Consider the following 17,132-nt stretch of genomic DNA (forward strand, 5'->3'; position numbering starts at 1 on the left):
TCTCATGCGTTTTAGTTGTGAAAAATTGAATTTAAAAAATCGTTCGGGAAATGAGTTTACTCCCTGGGTACCTTCTTTGTATACTTTTAACTTTACTGGCAGAGTCTGGGATTTACGGGAAGTCGCGGGTTTTCATTTGCCGGCGATTAAACTTCTTTTATTCAGCGTCTCATCAAAAATGAAAACATTTTTAAAAATTACAAGTCTCATGGGCTTTAGTGGTGAAATAATAATTTAAAAAATCGTTCGGGAAATGAGTTTACTCCCTGGGTACTTTCTTTGTATACTTTTGACTATACGGGCCGAGTCCGGGGTTTACGGGAAATGGCGGGTTTTCGTTTGCCGGCGATTAAAGTTCTTTTATTCAGCGTCTCATCAAAAGTGATAACATTTTTGAAAACTACAAGTCTCATGCGTTTTAGTGGTGAAACGATAATTTAAAAAATCGTTTTGGAAATGAGTTTACTCACAGGGTACTTTCTTTGTATATTTTCGACTATACGGGCCAAGCCCGGGATTTACGGGAAATCGCGGGTTTTCGTTTGCCGGCGATTAAACCACTTTCATTTAGCGTCTCATCAAAAATGAAAACATTTCTGAAAACTACAAGTCTCATGCGTTTTAGTGGTGAAAAAACAATTTAAAAAATCGTTCGGGAAATGAGTTTACTCCCTGGGTACCTTCTTTGTATACTTTTGACTATACGGCAGAGTCCGGGATTTACGGGAAATCGCGGGTTTTCGTTTGCCGGCGATTAAAGTTCTTTTATTCAGCGTCTCATCAAAAGTGATAACATTTTTGAAAACTACAAGTCTCATGCGTTTTAGTGGTGAAACGATAATTTAAAAAATCGTTTTGGAAATGAGTTTACTCACAGGGTACTTTCTTTGTATATTTTCGACTATACGGGCCAAGCCCGGGATTTACGGGAAATCGCGGGTTTTCGTTTGCCGGCGATTAAACCACTTTCATTTAGCGTCTCATCAAAAATGAAAACATTTCTGAAAACTACAAGTCTCATGCGTTTTAGTGGTGAAAAAACAATTTAAAAAATCGTTGGGGAAATGAGTTTACTCCCTGGGTACCTTCCTTGTATACTTTTGACTATACGGCAGAGTCCGGGATTTACGGGAAATCGCGGGTTTTCGTTTGCCGGCGATTAAACTTCTTTTATTCAGCGTCTCATCAAAAATGAAAACATTTCTGAAAACTACAAGTCTCATGCGTTTTAGTGGTGAAAAAATAATTTAAAAAATCGTTCGGGAAATGAGGATACTCCCTGGGTACCTTCTTTGTATACTTTTGACTATACGGGCAGAGTCTGGGATTTACGGGAAGTCGCGGGTTTTCGTTTGCCGGCGATTAAACTTCTTTTATTCAGCGTCTCATCAAAAATGAAAACATTTTTAAAAATTACAAGTCTCATGGGCTTTAGTGGTGAAATAATAATTTAAAAAATCGTTCGGGAAATGAGTTTACTCCCTGGGTACTTTCTTTGTATACTTTTGATTATACGGGCCGAGTCCGGGATTTACGATAAATCGCAGGTTTTCGTTTGCCGGCGATTAAACTTCTTTTATTCAGCGTCTCATCAAAAATGAAAACATTTTTGTAAACTACAAGTCTCATGCGTTTTAGTGGTGAAAAAATAATTTAAAAAATCGTTTGGGAAATGAGTTTACTTCCTGGGTACTTTCTTTGTATACTTTTGACTATACGGGCCGAGTCCGGGGTTTACGGGAAATGGCGGGTTTTCGTTTGCCGGCGATTAAAGTTCTTTTATTCAGCGTCTCATCAAAAATGATAACATTTTTGAAAACTACAAGTCTCATGCGTTTTAGTGGTGAAACGATAATTTAAAAAATCGTTTTGGAAATGATTTTACTCACAGGGTACTTTCTTTGTATATTTTCGACTATACGGGCCAAGCCCGGGATTTACGGGAAATCGCGGGTTTTCGTTTGCCGGCGATTAAACCACTTTCATTTAGCGTCTCATCAAAAATGAAAACAAATCTGAAAACTACAAGTCTTATGCGTTTTAGTTGTGAAAAAACAATTTAAAAAATCGTTCGGGAAATGAGTTTACTCCCTGGGTACCTTCTTTGTATACTTTTGACTATACGGGCAGAGTCTGGGATTTATGGAAAGTCGCGGGTTTTCGTTTGCCGGAGATTAAACTTCCTTTTATCAGCGTCTCATCAAAAATGAAAACATTTTTAAAAATTACAAGTCTCATGGGCTTTAGTGGTGAAATAATAATTTAAAAAATCGTTCGGGAAATGAGTTTACTCCCTGGGTACTTTCTTTGTATACGTTTGATTATACGGGCCGAGTCCGGGATTTACGGGAAATCGCAGGTTTTCGTTTGCCGGCGATTAAACTTCTTTTATTCAGCGTCTCATCAAAAATGAAAACATTTTTGTAAACTACAAGTCTCATGCGTTTTAGTGGTGAAAAAGTAATTTAAAAAATCGTGTGGGAAATGAGTTTACTTCCTGGGTACTTTCTTTGTATACTTTTGACTTTACGGGCCGAGTCCGGGGTTTACGGGAAATGGCGGGTTTTCGTTTGCCGGCGATTAAAGTTCTTTTATTCAGCGTCTCATCAAAAGTGATAACATTTTTGAAAACTACAAGTCTCATGCGTTTTAGTGGTGAAACGATAATTTAAAAAATCGTTTTGGAAATGAGTTTACTCACAGGGTACTTTCTTTGTATATTTTCGACTATACGGGCCAAGCCCGGGATTTACGGGAAATCGCGGGTTTTCGTTTGCCGGCGATTAAACAACTTTCATTTAGCCTCTCATCAAAAATGAAAACATTTCTGAAAACTACAAGTCTCATGCGTTTTAGTGGTGAAAAAACAATTTAAAAAATCGTTCGGGAAATGAGTTTACTCCCTGGGTACCTTCTTTGTATACTTTTGACTATACGGCAGAGTCCGGGATTTACGGGAAATCGCGGGTTTTCGTTTGCCGGCGATTAAACTTCTTTTATTCAGCGTCTCATCAAAAATGAAAACATTTCTGAAAATTACAAGTCTCATGGGCTTTAGTGGTGAAATAATAATTTAAAAAATCGTTCGGGAAATGAGTTTACTCCCTGGGTACTTTCTTTGTATACTTTTGATTATACGGGCCGAGTCCGGGATTTACGGGAAATCGCAGGTTTTCGTTTGCCGGCGATTAAACTTCTTTTATTCAGCGTCTCATCAAAAATGAAAACATTTTTGTAAACTACAAGTCTCATGCGTTTTAGTGGTGAAAAAATAATTTAAAAAATCGTTTGGGAAATGAGTTTACTTCCTGGGTACTTTCTTTGTATACTTTTGACTATACGGGCCGAGTCCGGGGTTTACGGGAAATGGCGGGTTTTCGTTTGCCGGCGATTAAAGTTCTTTTATTCAGCGTCTCATCAAAAATGAAAACATTTTTGTAAACTACAAGTCTCATGCGTTTTAGTGGTGAAAAAATAATTTAAAAAATCGTTTGGGAAATGAGTTTACTTCCTGGGTACTTTCTTTGTATACTTTTGACTATACGGGCCGAGTCCGGGGTTTACGGGAAATGGCGGGTTTTCGTTTGCCGGCGATTAAAGTTCTTTTATTCAGCGTCTCATCAAAAGTGATAACATTTTTGAAAACCACAAGTCTCATGCGTTTTAGTGGTGAAACGATAATTTAAAAAATCGTTTTGGAAATGAGTTTACTAACAGGGTACTTTCTTTGTATATTTTCGACTATACGGGCCAAGCCCGGGATTTACGGGATATCGCGGGTTTTCGTTTGCCGGCGATTAAACCACTTTCATTTAGCGTCTCATCAAAAATGAAAACATTTCTGAAAACTACAAGTCTCATGCGTTTTAGTGGTGAAAAAACAATTTAAAAAATCGTTCGGGAAATGAGTTTACTCCCTGGGTACCTTCTTTGTATACTTTTGACTATACGGCAGAGTCCGGGATTTACGGGAAATCGCGGGTTTTCGTTTGCCGGCGATTAAAGTTCCTTTATTCAGCGTCTCATCAAAAGTGATAACATTTTTGAAAACTACAAGTCTCATGCGTTTTAGTGGTGAAACGATAATTTAAAAAATCGTTTTGGAAATGAGTTTACTCACAGGGTACTTTCTTTGTATATTTTCGACTATATGGGCCAAGCCCGGGATTTACGGGAAATCGCGGGTTTTCGTTTGCCGGCGATTAAACCATTTTCATTTAGCGTCTCATCAAAAATGAAAACAAATCTGGAAACTACAAGTCTCATGCGTTTTAGTTGTGAAAAAACAATTTAAAAAATCGTTCGGGAAATGAGTTTACTCCCTGGGTACCTTCTTTGTATACTTTTGACTATACGGGCAGAGTCTGGGATTTACGGGAAGTCGCGGGTTTTCGTTTGCCGGCGATTAAACCACTTTCATTTAGCGTCTCATCAAAAATGAAAACAAATCTGAAAACTACAAGTCTCATGCGTTTTAGTTGTGAAAAAGCAATTTAAAAAATCGTTCGGGAAATGAGTTTACTCCCTGGGTACCTTCTTTGTATACTTTTGACTATACGGGCAGAGTCTGGGATTTACGGGAAGTCGCGGGTTTTCGTTTGCCGGCGATTAAACTTCTTTTATTCAGCGTCTCATCAAAAATGAAAACATTTTTAAAAATTACAAGTCTCATGGGCTTTAGTGGTGAAATAATAATTTAAAAAATCGTTCGGGAAATGAGTTTACTCCCTGGGTACTTTCTTTGTATACGTTTGATTATACGGGCCGAGTCCGGGATTTACGGGAAATCGCAGGTTTTCGTTTGCCGGCGATTAAACTTCTTTTATTCAGCGTCTCATCAAAAATGAAAACATTTTTGTAAACTACAAGTCTCATGCGTTTTAGTGGTGAAAAAATAATTTAAAAAATCGTTTGGGAAATGAGTTTACTTCCTGGGTACTTTCTTTGTATACTTTTGACTATACGGTCCGAGTCCGGGGTTTACGCGAAATGGTGGGTTTTCGTTTGCCGGCGATTAAAGTTCTTTTATTCAGCGTCTCATCAAAAATGAAAACATTTCTGAAAATTACAAGTCTCATGGGCTTTAGTGGTGAAATAATAATTTAAAAAATCGTTCGGGAAATGAGTTTACTCCCTGGGTACTTTCTTTGTATACTTTTGATTATACGGGCCGAGTCCGGGATTTACGGGAAATCGCAGGTTTTCGTTTGCCGGCGATTAAACTTCTTTTATTCAGCGTCTCATCAAAAATGAAAACATTTTTGAAAACTACAAGTCTCATGCGTTTTAGTTGTGAAAAAACAATTTAAAAAATCGTTCGGGAAATGAGTTTACTCCCTGGGTACCTTCTTTGTATACTTTTGACTATACGGGCAGAGTCTGGGATTTACGGGAAGTCGCGGGTTTTCGTTTGCCGGCGATTAAACCACTTTCATTTAGCGTCTCATCAAAAATGAAAACAAATCTGAAAACTACAAGTCTCATGAGTTTTAGTTGTGAAAAAACAATTTAAAAAATCGTTCGGGAAATGAGTTTACTCCCTGGGTACCTTCTTTGTATACTTTTGACTATACGGGCAGAGTCTGGGATTTACGGGAAGTCGCGGGTTTTCGTTTGCCGGCGATTAAACTTCTTTTATTCAGCGTCTCATCAAAAATGAAAACATTTTTAAAAATTACAAGTCTCATGGGCTTTAGTGGTGAAATAATAATTTAAAAAATCGTTCGGGAAATGAGTTTACTCCCTGGGTACTTTCTTTGTATACGTTTGATTATACGGGCCGAGTCCGGGATTTACGGGAAATCGCAGGTTTTCGTTTGCCGGCGATTAAACTTCTTTTATTCAGCGTCTCATCAAAAATGAAAACATTTTTGTAAACTACAAGTCTCATGCGTTTTAGTGGTGAAAAAATAATTTAAAAAATCGTTTGGGAAATGAGTTTACTTCCTGGGTACTTTCTTTGTATACTTTTGACTATACGGTCCGAGTCCGGGGTTTACGGGAAATGGTGGGTTTTCGTTTGCCGGCGATTAAAGTTCTTTTATTCAGCGTCTCATCAAAAATGAAAACATTTCTGAAAATTACAAGTCTCATGGGCTTTAGTGGTGAAATAATAATTTAAAAAATCGTTCGGGAAATGAGTTTACTCCCTGGGTACTTTCTTTGTATACTTTTGATTATACGGGCCGAATCCGAGATTTACGGGAAATCGCAGGTTTTCGTTTGCCGGCGATTAAACTTCTTTTATTCAGCGTCTCATCAAAAATGAAAACATTTTTGTAAACTACAAGTCTCATGCGTTTTAGTGGTGAAAAAATAATTTAAAAAATCGTTTGGGAAATGAGTTTACTTCCTGGGTACTTTCTTTGTATACTTTTGACTATACGGGCCGAGTCCGGGGTTTACGGGAAATGGCGGGTTTTCGTTTGCCGGCGATTAAAGTTCTTTTATTCAGCGTCTCATCAAAAATGATGAAATTTTTGAAAACTACAAGTCTCATGCGTTTTAGTGGTGAAACGATAATTTAAAAAATCGTTTTGGAAATGAGTTTACTCACAGGGTACTTTCTTTGTATATTTTCGACTATACGGGCCAAGCCCGGGATTTACGGGAAATCGCGGGTTTTCGTTTGCCGGCGATTAAACCACTTTCATTTAGCGTCTCATCAAAAATGAAAACATTTTTGTAAACTACAAGTCTCATGCGTTTTAGTGGTGAAAAAATAATTTAAAAAATCGTTTGGGAAATGAGTTTACTTCCTGGGTACTTTCTTTGTATACTTTTGACTATACGGGCCGAGTCCGGGGTTTACGGGAAATGGCGGGTTTTCGTTTGCCGGCGATTAAAGTTCTTTTATTCAGCGTCTCATCAAAAATGATAACATTTTTGAAAACTACAAGTCTCATGCGTTTTAGTGGTGAAACGATAATTTAAAAAATCGTTTTGGAAATGAGTTTACTCACAGGGTACTTTCTTTGTATATTTTCGACTATACGGGCCAAGCCCGGGATTTACGGGAAATCGCGGGTTTTCGTTTGCCGGCGATTAAACCACTTTCATTTAGCGTCTCATCAAAAATGAAAACAAATCTGAAAACTACAAGTCTCATGCGTTTTAGTTGTGAAAAAAGAATTTAAAAAATCGTTCGGGAAATGAGTTTACTCCCTGGGTACCTTCTTTGTATACTTTTGACTATACGGGAAGAGTCTGGGATTTACGGGAAGTCGCGGGTTTTCGTTTGCCGGCGATTAAACTTCTTTTATTCAGCGTCTCATCAAAAATGAAAACATTTTTAAAAATTACAAGTCTCATGGGCTTTAGTGGTGAAATAATAATTTAAAAAATCGTTCGGGAAATGAGTTTACTCCCTGGGTACTTTCTTTGTATACGTTTAATTATACGGGCCGAGTCCGGGATTTACGGGAAATCGCAGGTTTTCGTTTGCCGGCGATTAAACTTCTTTTATTCAGCGTCTCATCAAAAATGAAAACATTTTTGTAAACTACAAGTCTCATGCGTTTTAGTGGTGAAAAAATAATTTAAAAAATCGTTTGGGAAATGAGTTTACTTCCTGGGTACTTTCTTTGTATACTTTTGACTATACGGGCCGAGTCCGGGGTTTACGGGAAATGGCGGGTTTTCGTTTGCCGGCGATTAAAGTTCTTTTATTCAGCGTCTCATCAAAAGTGATAACATTTTTGAAAACTACAAGTCTCATGCGTTTTAGTGGTGAAACGATAATTTAAAAAATCGTTTTGGAAATGAGTTTACTCACAGGGTACTTTCTTTGTATATTTTCGACTATACGGGCCAAGCCCGAGATTTACGGGAAATCGCCGGTTTTCGTTTGCCGGCGATTAAACCACTTTCATTTAGCGTCTCATCAAAAATGAAAACATTTCTGAAAACTACAAGTCTCATGCGTTTTAGTGGTGAAAAAACAATTTAAAAAATCGTTCGGGAAATGAGTTTACTCCCTGGGTACCTTCTTTGTATACTTTTGACTATACGGCAGAGTCCGGGATTTACGGGAAATCGCGGGTTTTCGTTTGCCGGCGATTAAAGTTCTTTTATTCAGCGTCTCATCAAAAGTGATAACATTTTTGAAAACTACAAGTCTCATGCGTTTTAGTGGTGAAACGATAATTTAAAAAATCGTTTTGGAAATGAGTTTACTCACAGGGTACTTTCTTTGTATATTTTCGACTATACGGGCCAAGCCCGGGATTTACGGGAAATCGCGGGTTTTCGTTTGCCGGCGATTAAACCACTTTCATTTAGCGTCTCATCAAAAATGAAAACATTTCTGAAAACTACAAGTCTCATGCGTTTTAGTGGTGAAAAAACAATTTAAAAAATCGTTCGGGAAATGAGTTTACTCCCTGGGTACCTTCCTTGTATACTTTTGACTATATGGCAGAGTCCGGGATTTACGGGAAATCGCGGGTTTTCGTTTGCCGGCGATTAAACTTCTTTTATTCAGCGTCTCATCAAAAATGAAAACATTTCTGAAAACTACAAGTCTCATGCGTTTTAGTGGTGAAAAAATAATTTAAAAAATCGTTCGGGAAATGAGTTTACTCCCTGGGTACCTTCTTTGTATACTTTTGACTATACGGGCCGAGTCCGGGATTTACGGAAAATCGCGGGTTTTCTTTTGCCGGCGATTAAACTTCTTTTAATCAGCGTCTCATCAAAAATGAAAACATTTTTAAAAACTACAAGACTCATGGGCTTTAGTGGTGAAATAATAATTTAAAAAAACGTTCAGGAAATGAGTTTACTCCCTGGGTACTTTCTTTGTATACTTTTGACTATACGGGCCGAGTCCGGGATTTACGGGAAATCGCGGGTTTTCGTTTGCCGGCGATTAAAACACTTTCGTTAAGCGTCTCATCAAAAATGAAAACATTTCTGAAAACTACAAGTCTCATGCGTTTTAGTGGTTAAAAAATTATTTAAAAAATCGTTCGGGAAATGACTTTACTCCCTGGGTACCTTCTTTGTATACGTTTGACTATACGGGCAGAGTCTGGGATTTACGGGAAGTCGCGGGTTTTCGTTTGCCGGCGATTAAACTTCTTTTATTCAGCGTCTCATCAAAAATGAAAACATTTTTAAAAATTACAAGTCTCATGGGCTTTAGTGGTGAAATAATAATTTAAAAAATCGTTCGGCAAATGAGTTTACTCCCTGGGTACTTTCTTTGTATACTTTTGATTATACGGGCCGAGTCCGGGATTTACGGGAGTCGCAGGTTTTCGTTTGCCGGCGATTAAACTTCTTTTATTCAGCGACTCATCAAGAATGAAAACATTTTTGTAAACTACAAGTCTCGTGCGTTTTAGTGGTGAAAAAATAATTTAAAAAATCGTTTGGGAAATGAGTTTACTTCCTGGGTACTTTCTTTGTATACTTTTGACTATACGGGCCGAGTCCGGGGTTTACGGGAAATGGCGGGTTTTCGTTTGCCGGCGATTAAAGTTCTTTTATTCAGCCTCTCATCAAAAATGATAACATTTTTGAAAAATACAAGTCTCATGCGTTTTAGTGGTGAAACGATAATTTAAAAAATCGTTTTGGAAATGAGTTTACTCACAGGGTACTTTCTTTGTATATTTTCGACTATACGGGCCAAGTCCCAGATTTACGGGAAATCGCGGGTTTTCGTTTGCCGGCGATTAAACCACTTTCATTTAGCGTTTCATCAAAAATGAAAACATTTCTGAAAACTACAAGTCTCATGCGTTTTAGTGGTGAAAAAACAATTTAAAAAATCGTTTGGGAAATGAGTTTACTCCCTGGGTACCTTCTTTGTATACTTTTGACTATACGGCAGAGTCCGGGATTTACGGGAAATCGCGGGTTTTCGTTTGCCGGCGATTAAAGTTCTTTTATTCAGCGTCTCATCAAAAGTGATAACATTTTTGAAAACTACAAGTCTCATGCGTTTTAGTGGTGAAACGATAATTTAAAAAATCGTTTTAGAAATGAGTTTACTCACAGGGTACTTTCTTTGTATATTTTCGACTATACGGGCCAAGCCCGGGATTTACGGGAAATCGCGGGTTTTCGTTTGCCGGCGATTAAACCACTTTCATTTAGCGTCTCATCAAAAATGAAAACATTTCTGAAAACTACAAGTCTCATGCGTTTTAGTGGTGAAAAAACAATTTAAAAAATCGTTCGGGAAATGAGTTTACTCCCTTGGTACCTTCCTTGTATACTTTTGACTATACGGCAGAGTCCGGGATTTACGGGAAATCGCGGGTTTTCGTTTGCCGGCGATTAAACTTCTTTTATTCAGCGTCTCATCAAAAATGAAAACATTTCTGAAAACTACAAGTCTCATGCGTTTTAGTGGTGAAAAAATAATTTAAAAAATCGTTCGGGAAATGAGTTTACTCCCTGGGTACCTTCTTTGTATACTTTTGACTATACGGGCCGAGTCCGGGATTTAAGGAAAATCGCGGGTTTTCTTTTGCCGGCGATTAAACTTCTTTTAATCAGCGTCTCATCAAAAATGAAAACATTTTTAAAAACTTCAAGACTCATGGGCTTTAGTGGTGAAATAATAATTTAAAAAAACGTTCAGGAAATGAGTTTACTCCCTGGGTACTTTCTTTGTATACTTTTGACTATACGGGCCGAGTCCGGGATTTACGGGAAATCGCGGGTTTTCGTTTGCCGGCGATTAAACCACTTTCGTTAAGCGTCTCATCAAAAATGAAAACATTTGTGAAAACTACAAGTCTCATGCGTTTTAGTGGTGAAAAAATAATTTAAAAAATCGTTCGGGAAATGACTTTACTCCCTGGGTACCTTCTTTGTATACGTTTGACTATACAGGCAGAGTCTGGGATTTACGGGAAGTCGCGGGTTTTCGTTTGCCGGCGATTAAACTTCTTTTATTCAGCGTCTCATCAAAAATGAAAACATTTTTAAAAATTACAAGTCTCATGGGCTTTAGTGGTGAAATAATAATTTAAAAAATCGTTCGGCAAATGAGTTTACTCCCTGGGTACTTTCTTTGTATACTTTTGATTATACGGGCCGAGTCCGGGATTTACGGGAAATCGCAGGTTTTCGTTTGCCGGCGATAAAACTTCTTTTATTCAGCGACTCATCAAGAATGAAAACATTTTTGTAAACTACAAGTCTCGTGCGTTTTAGTGGTGAAAAAATAATTTAAAAAATCGTTTGGGAAATGAGTTTACTTCCTGGGTACTTTCTTTGTATACTTTTGACTATACGGGCCGAGTCCGGGGTTTACGGGAAATGGCGGGTTTTCGTTTGCCGGCGATTAAAGTTCTTTTATTCAGCCTCTCATCAAAAATGATAACATTTTTGAAAAATACAAGTCTCATGCGTTTTAGTGGTGAAACGATAATTTAAAAAATCGTTTTGGAAATGAGTTTACTCACAGGGTACTTTCTTTGTATATTTTCGACTATACGGGCCAAGTCCCGGATTTACGGGAAATCGCGGGTTTTCGTTTGCCGGCGATTAAACCACTTTCATTTAGCGTCTCATCAAAAATGAAAACATTTCTGAAAACTACAAGTCTCATGCGTTTTAGTGGTGAAAAAACAATTTAAAAAATCGTTCGGGAAATGAGTTTACTCCCTGGGTACCTTCTTTGTATACTTTTGACTATACGGCAGAGTATGGGATTTACGGGAAATCGCGGGTTTTCGTTTGCCGGCGATTAAACTTCTTTTATTCAGCGTCTCATCAAAAATGAAAACATTTTTGTAAACTACAAGTCTCATGCGTTTTAGTGGTGAAAAAATAATTTAAAAAATCGTTTGGGAAATGAGTTTACTTCCTGGGTACTTTGTTTGTATACTTTTGACTATACGGGCCGAGTCCGGGGTTTACGGGAAATGGCGGGTTTTTGTTTGCCTGCGATTAAAGTTCTTTTATTCAGCGTCTCATCAAAAATGATAACATTTTTGAAAACTACAAGTCTCATGCGTTTTAGTGGTGAAACGATAATTTAAAAAATCGTTTTGGAAATGCTTTACTCACAGGGTACTTTCTTTGTATATTTTCGACTATACGGGCCAAGACCGGGCTTTACGGGAAATCGCGGGTTTTCGTTTGCCAGCAATTAAACAACTTTCATTTAGCGTCTCATCAAAAATGAAAACAAATCTGAAAACTACAAGTCTCATGCGTTTTAGTGGTGAAATAATAATTTAAAAAATCCTTCGGGAAATGAGTTTACTCCCTGGGTACTTTCTTTGTATACGTTTGATTATACGGGCCAAGTCCGGGATTTACGGGAAATCGCAGGTTTTCGTTTGCCGGCGATTAAACTTCTTTTATTCAGCGTCTCATCAAAAATGAAAACATTTTTGTAAACTACAAGTCTCATGCGTTTTAGTGGTGAAAAAACAATTTAAAAAATCGTTTGGGAAATGAGTTTACTTCCTGGGTACTTTGTTTGTATACTTTTGACTATACGGGCCGAGTCCGGGGTTTACGGGAAATGGCGGGTTTTTGTTTGCCTGCGATTAAAGTTCTTTTATTCAGCGTCTCATCAAAAATGATAACATTTTTGAAAACTACAAGTCTCATGCGTTTTAGTGGTGAAACGATAATTTAAAAAATCGTTTTGGAAATGCTTTACTCACAGGGTACTTTCTTTGTATATTTTCGACTATACGGGCCAAGACCGGGCTTTACGGGAAATCGCGGGTTTTCGTTTGCCAGCAATTAAACAACTTTCATTTAGCGTCTCATCAAAAATGAAAACAAATCTGAAAACTACAAGTCTCATGCGTTTTAGTGGTGAAATAATAATTTAAAAAATCCTTCGGGAAATGAGTTTACTCCCTGGGTACTTTCTTTGTATACGTTTGATTATACGGGCCAAGTCCGGGATTTACGGGAAATCGCAGGTTTTCGTTTGCCGGCGATTAAACTTCTTTTATTCAGCGTCTCATCAAAAATGAAAACATTTTTGTAAACTACAAGTCTCATGCGTTTTAGTGGTGAAAAAACAATTTAAAAAATCGTTCGGGAAATGAGTTTACTCCCTGGGTACCTTCTTTGTATACTTTTGACTATACGGCAGAGTCCGGGATTTACGGGAAATCGCGGGTTTTCGTTTGCCGGCGATTAAACTTCTTTTATTCAGCGTCTCATCAAAAATGAAAACATTTTTGTAAACTACAAGTCTCATGCGTTTTAGTGGTGAAACGATAATTTAAAAAATCGTTTTGGAAATGAGTTTACTCACAGGGTACTTTCTTTGTATATTTTCGACTATACGGGCCAAGCCCGGGCTTTACGGGAAATCGCGGGTTTTCGTTTGCCGGCGATTAAACCACTTTCATTTAGCGTCTCATCAAAAATGAAAACAAATCTGAAAACTACAAGTCCCATGCGTTTTAGTGGTGAAATAATAATTTAAAAAATCGTTCGGGAAATGAGTTTACTCCCTGGGTACTTTCTTTGTATACGTTTGATTATACGGGCCGAGTCCGGGATTTACGGGAAATCGCAGGTTTTCGTTTGCCAGCGATTAAACTTCTTTTATTCAGCGTCACAGGGTACTTTCTTTGTATATTTTCGACTATACGGGCCAAGCCCGGGCTTTACGGGAAATCGCGGGTTTTCGTTTGCCGGCGATTAAACCACTTTCATTTAGCGTCTCATCAAAAATGAAAACAAATCTGAAAACTACAAGTCCCATGCGTTTTAGTGGTGAAATAATAATTTAAAAAATCGTTCGGGAAATGAGTTTACTCCCTGGGTACTTTCTTTGTATACGTTTGATTATACGGGCCGAGTCCGGGATTTACGGGAAATCGCAGGTTTTCGTTTGCCAGCGATTAAACTTCTTTTATTCAGCGTCTCATCAAAAATGAAAACATTTTTATAAACTACAAGTCTCATGCGTTTTAGTGGTGAAAAAATAATTTAAAAAATCGTTTGGGAAATGAGTTTACTTCCTGGGTACTTTCTTTGTATACTTTTGACTATACGGGCCGAGTCCGGGGTTTACGGGAAATGGCGGGTTTTCGTTTGCCGGCGATTAAAGTTCTTTTATTCAGCGTCTCATCAAAAGTGATAACATTTTTGAAAACTGCAAGTCTCATGCGTTTTAGTGGTGAAAAGATAATTTAAAAAATCGTTTTGGAAATGAGTTTACTCACAGGGTACTTTCTTTGTATATTTTCGACTATACGGGCCAAGCCCGGGATTTACGGGAAATCGCGGGTTTTCGTTTGCCGGCGATTAAACCACTTTCATTTAGCGTCTCATCAAAAATGAAAACATTTCTGAAAACTACAAGTCTCATGCGTTTTAGTGGTGAAAAAAAAATTTAAAAAATCGTTCGGGAAATGAGTTTACTCCATGGGTACCTTCTTTGTATACTTTTGACTATACGGGCCGAGTCCGGGATTTACGGGAAATCGCGGGTTTTCTTTTGCTGGCGATTAAACTTCTTTTAATCAGCGTCTCATCAAAAATGAAAACATTTTTAAAAACTACAAGACTCATGGGCTTTAGTGGTGAAATAATAATTTAAAAAAACGTTCGGGAAATGAGTTTACTCCCTGGGTACTTTCTTTGTATACTTTTGACTATACGGGCCGAGTCCGGGATTTACGGGAAATCGCGGGTTTTCGTTTGCCGGTGATTAAACCACTTTCGTTAAGCGTCTCATCAAAAATGAAAACATTTCTGAAAACTACAAGTCTCATGCGTTTTAGTGGTGAAAAAATAATTTAAAAAATCGTTCGGGAAATGACTTTACTCCCTGGGTACCTTCTTTGTATACTTTTGACTATACGGGCAGAGTCTGGGATTTCCAGAAGTCGCGGGTTTTCGTTTGCCGGCGATTAAACTTCTTTTATTCAGCGTCTCATCAAAAATGAAAACATTTTTAAAAATTACAAGTCTCATGGGCTTTAGTGGTGAAATAATAATTTAAAAAATCGTTTGGGAAATGAGTTTACTCCCTGGGTACTTTCTTTGTATACTTTTGATTATACGGGCCGAGTCCGGGATTTACGGGAAATCGCAGGTTTTCGTTTGCCGGCGATTAAACTTCTTTTATTCAGCGTCTCATCAAAAATGAAAACATTTTTGTAAACTACAAGTCTCATGCGTTTTAGTGGTGAAAAAATAATTTAAAAAATCGTTTGGGAAATGAGTTTACTTCCTGGGTACTTTCTTTGTATACTTTTGACTATACGGGCCGAGTCCGGGGTTTACGGGAAATGGCGGGTTTTCGTTTGCCGGCGATTAAACTTCTTTTATTCAGCCTCTCATCAAAAATGATAACATTTTTGAAAAATACAAGTCTCATGCGTTTTAGTGGTGAAACGATAATTTAAAAAATCGTTTTGGAAATGAGTTTACTCAAAGGGTACTTTCTTTGTATATTTTTGACTATACGGCAGAGTCCGGGATTTACGGGAAATCGCGGGTTTTCGTTTGCCGGCGATTAAACTTCTTTTATTCAGCGTCTCATCAAAAATGAAAACATTTTTAAAAACTACAAGTCTCATGGGCTTTAGTGGTGAAAAAATAATTTAAAAAATCGTTCTGGAAATGAGTTTACTCCCTGGGTACCTTCTTTGTATACTTTTGATTGTGCGAGTTGAGTCCGGTATTTACGGGAAATCGCAGGTTTTCGTTTGCCGGCGATTAAACTTCTTTTATTCAGCGTCTCATCAAAAATGAAAACATTTTTGTAAACTACAAGTCTCATGCGTTTTAGTGGTGAAAAAATAATTTAAAAAATCGTTTGGGAAATGAGTTTACTTCCTGGGTACTTTCTTTGTATACTTTTGACTATACGGGCCGAGTCCGGGGTTTACGGGAAATGGCGGGTTTTCGTTTGCCGGCGATTAAAGTTCTTTTATTCAGCCTCTCATCAAAAATGAAAACATTTTTAAAAACTACAAGTCTCATGGGCTTTAGTGGTGAAATAATAATTTAAAAAATCGTTCGGGAAATGAGTTTACTCCCTGGGTACTTTCTTTGTATACATTGGACTATACGGGCCGAGTCCGGGGTTTACGGGAAATGGCGGGTGTTTGTTTGCCGGCAATTAAACTTCTTTTATTCAACGTCTCATCAAAAATGAAAACATTTTTGAAAACTACAAGTCACATGCGTTTTAGTGGTGAAAAGATAATTTAAAAAATCGTTTTGGAAATGAGTTTACTCACAGGGTACTTTCTTTGTATACATTCGACTATACGGACCAAGCCGGGATTTACAGGAAATCGCGAGTTTTCGTTTGCCGGCTATTAAACCATATTCAATAAGCGTCTCATCAAAAATGAAAACATTTCTGAAAACTACAAGTCTCATGGGCTTTAGTGGTGAAAAGATAATTTAAAAAATCGTTTTGGAAATGAGTTTACTCCCTGGGTACTTTCTTTGTATACTTTTGACTATACGGGCCGAGTCCGGGATTTACGGGAAATCGCAGGTTTTCGTTTGCCGGCGATCAAACTTCTTTTATTCAGCGTCTCATCAAAAATGAAAACATTTTTGTAAACAACAAGTCTCATGCGTTTTAGTGGTGAAAAAATAATTTAAAAAATCGTTCGGGAAATGAGTTTAGTCCCTGGGTACTTTCTTTGTATAGTTTCGACTATACGGGCCCAGTCGGGGATTTACGGGAAGTCGCGGTTTTTCGTTTGGCGGCGATTAAACTTCTTTTATTCAGCGTCTCATTAAAAATGAAAACATTTTTAAAAACTACAAGTCTCATGAGCTTTAGTGGTTAAATAACTATTTAAAAAATCGTTCGGGAAATGGGTTTACTCCCTGGGTACTTTCTTTGTATACATTTGACTATACGGGCCAAGCCCGGGATTTACGGGAAATCGCGGGTTTTCGTTTGCCGGCGATTAAACCACTTTCATTAAGCGTCTCATCAAAAATGAAAACATTTCTGAAAACTACAAGTCTCATGCGTGTTAGTGGTGAAAAAATGATTTAAAAAATCGTTCGGGAAATGAGTTTACTCCCTGGGTAACTTCTTTGTATACTTTTGACTATACGGGCCGAGTCCGGGATTTACGGGAAATCGCGGGTTTTCTTTTGCCGGCGAGTAAACTTCTTTTATTCAGCGTCTCATCAAAAATGAAAACATTTTT

Source organism: Hydractinia symbiolongicarpus, chromosome 6 (assembly GCF_029227915.1).
Source record: "Hydractinia symbiolongicarpus strain clone_291-10 chromosome 6, HSymV2.1, whole genome shotgun sequence".
In the NCBI taxonomy this organism is placed as follows: Eukaryota; Metazoa; Cnidaria; class Hydrozoa; order Anthoathecata; family Hydractiniidae; genus Hydractinia; species Hydractinia symbiolongicarpus.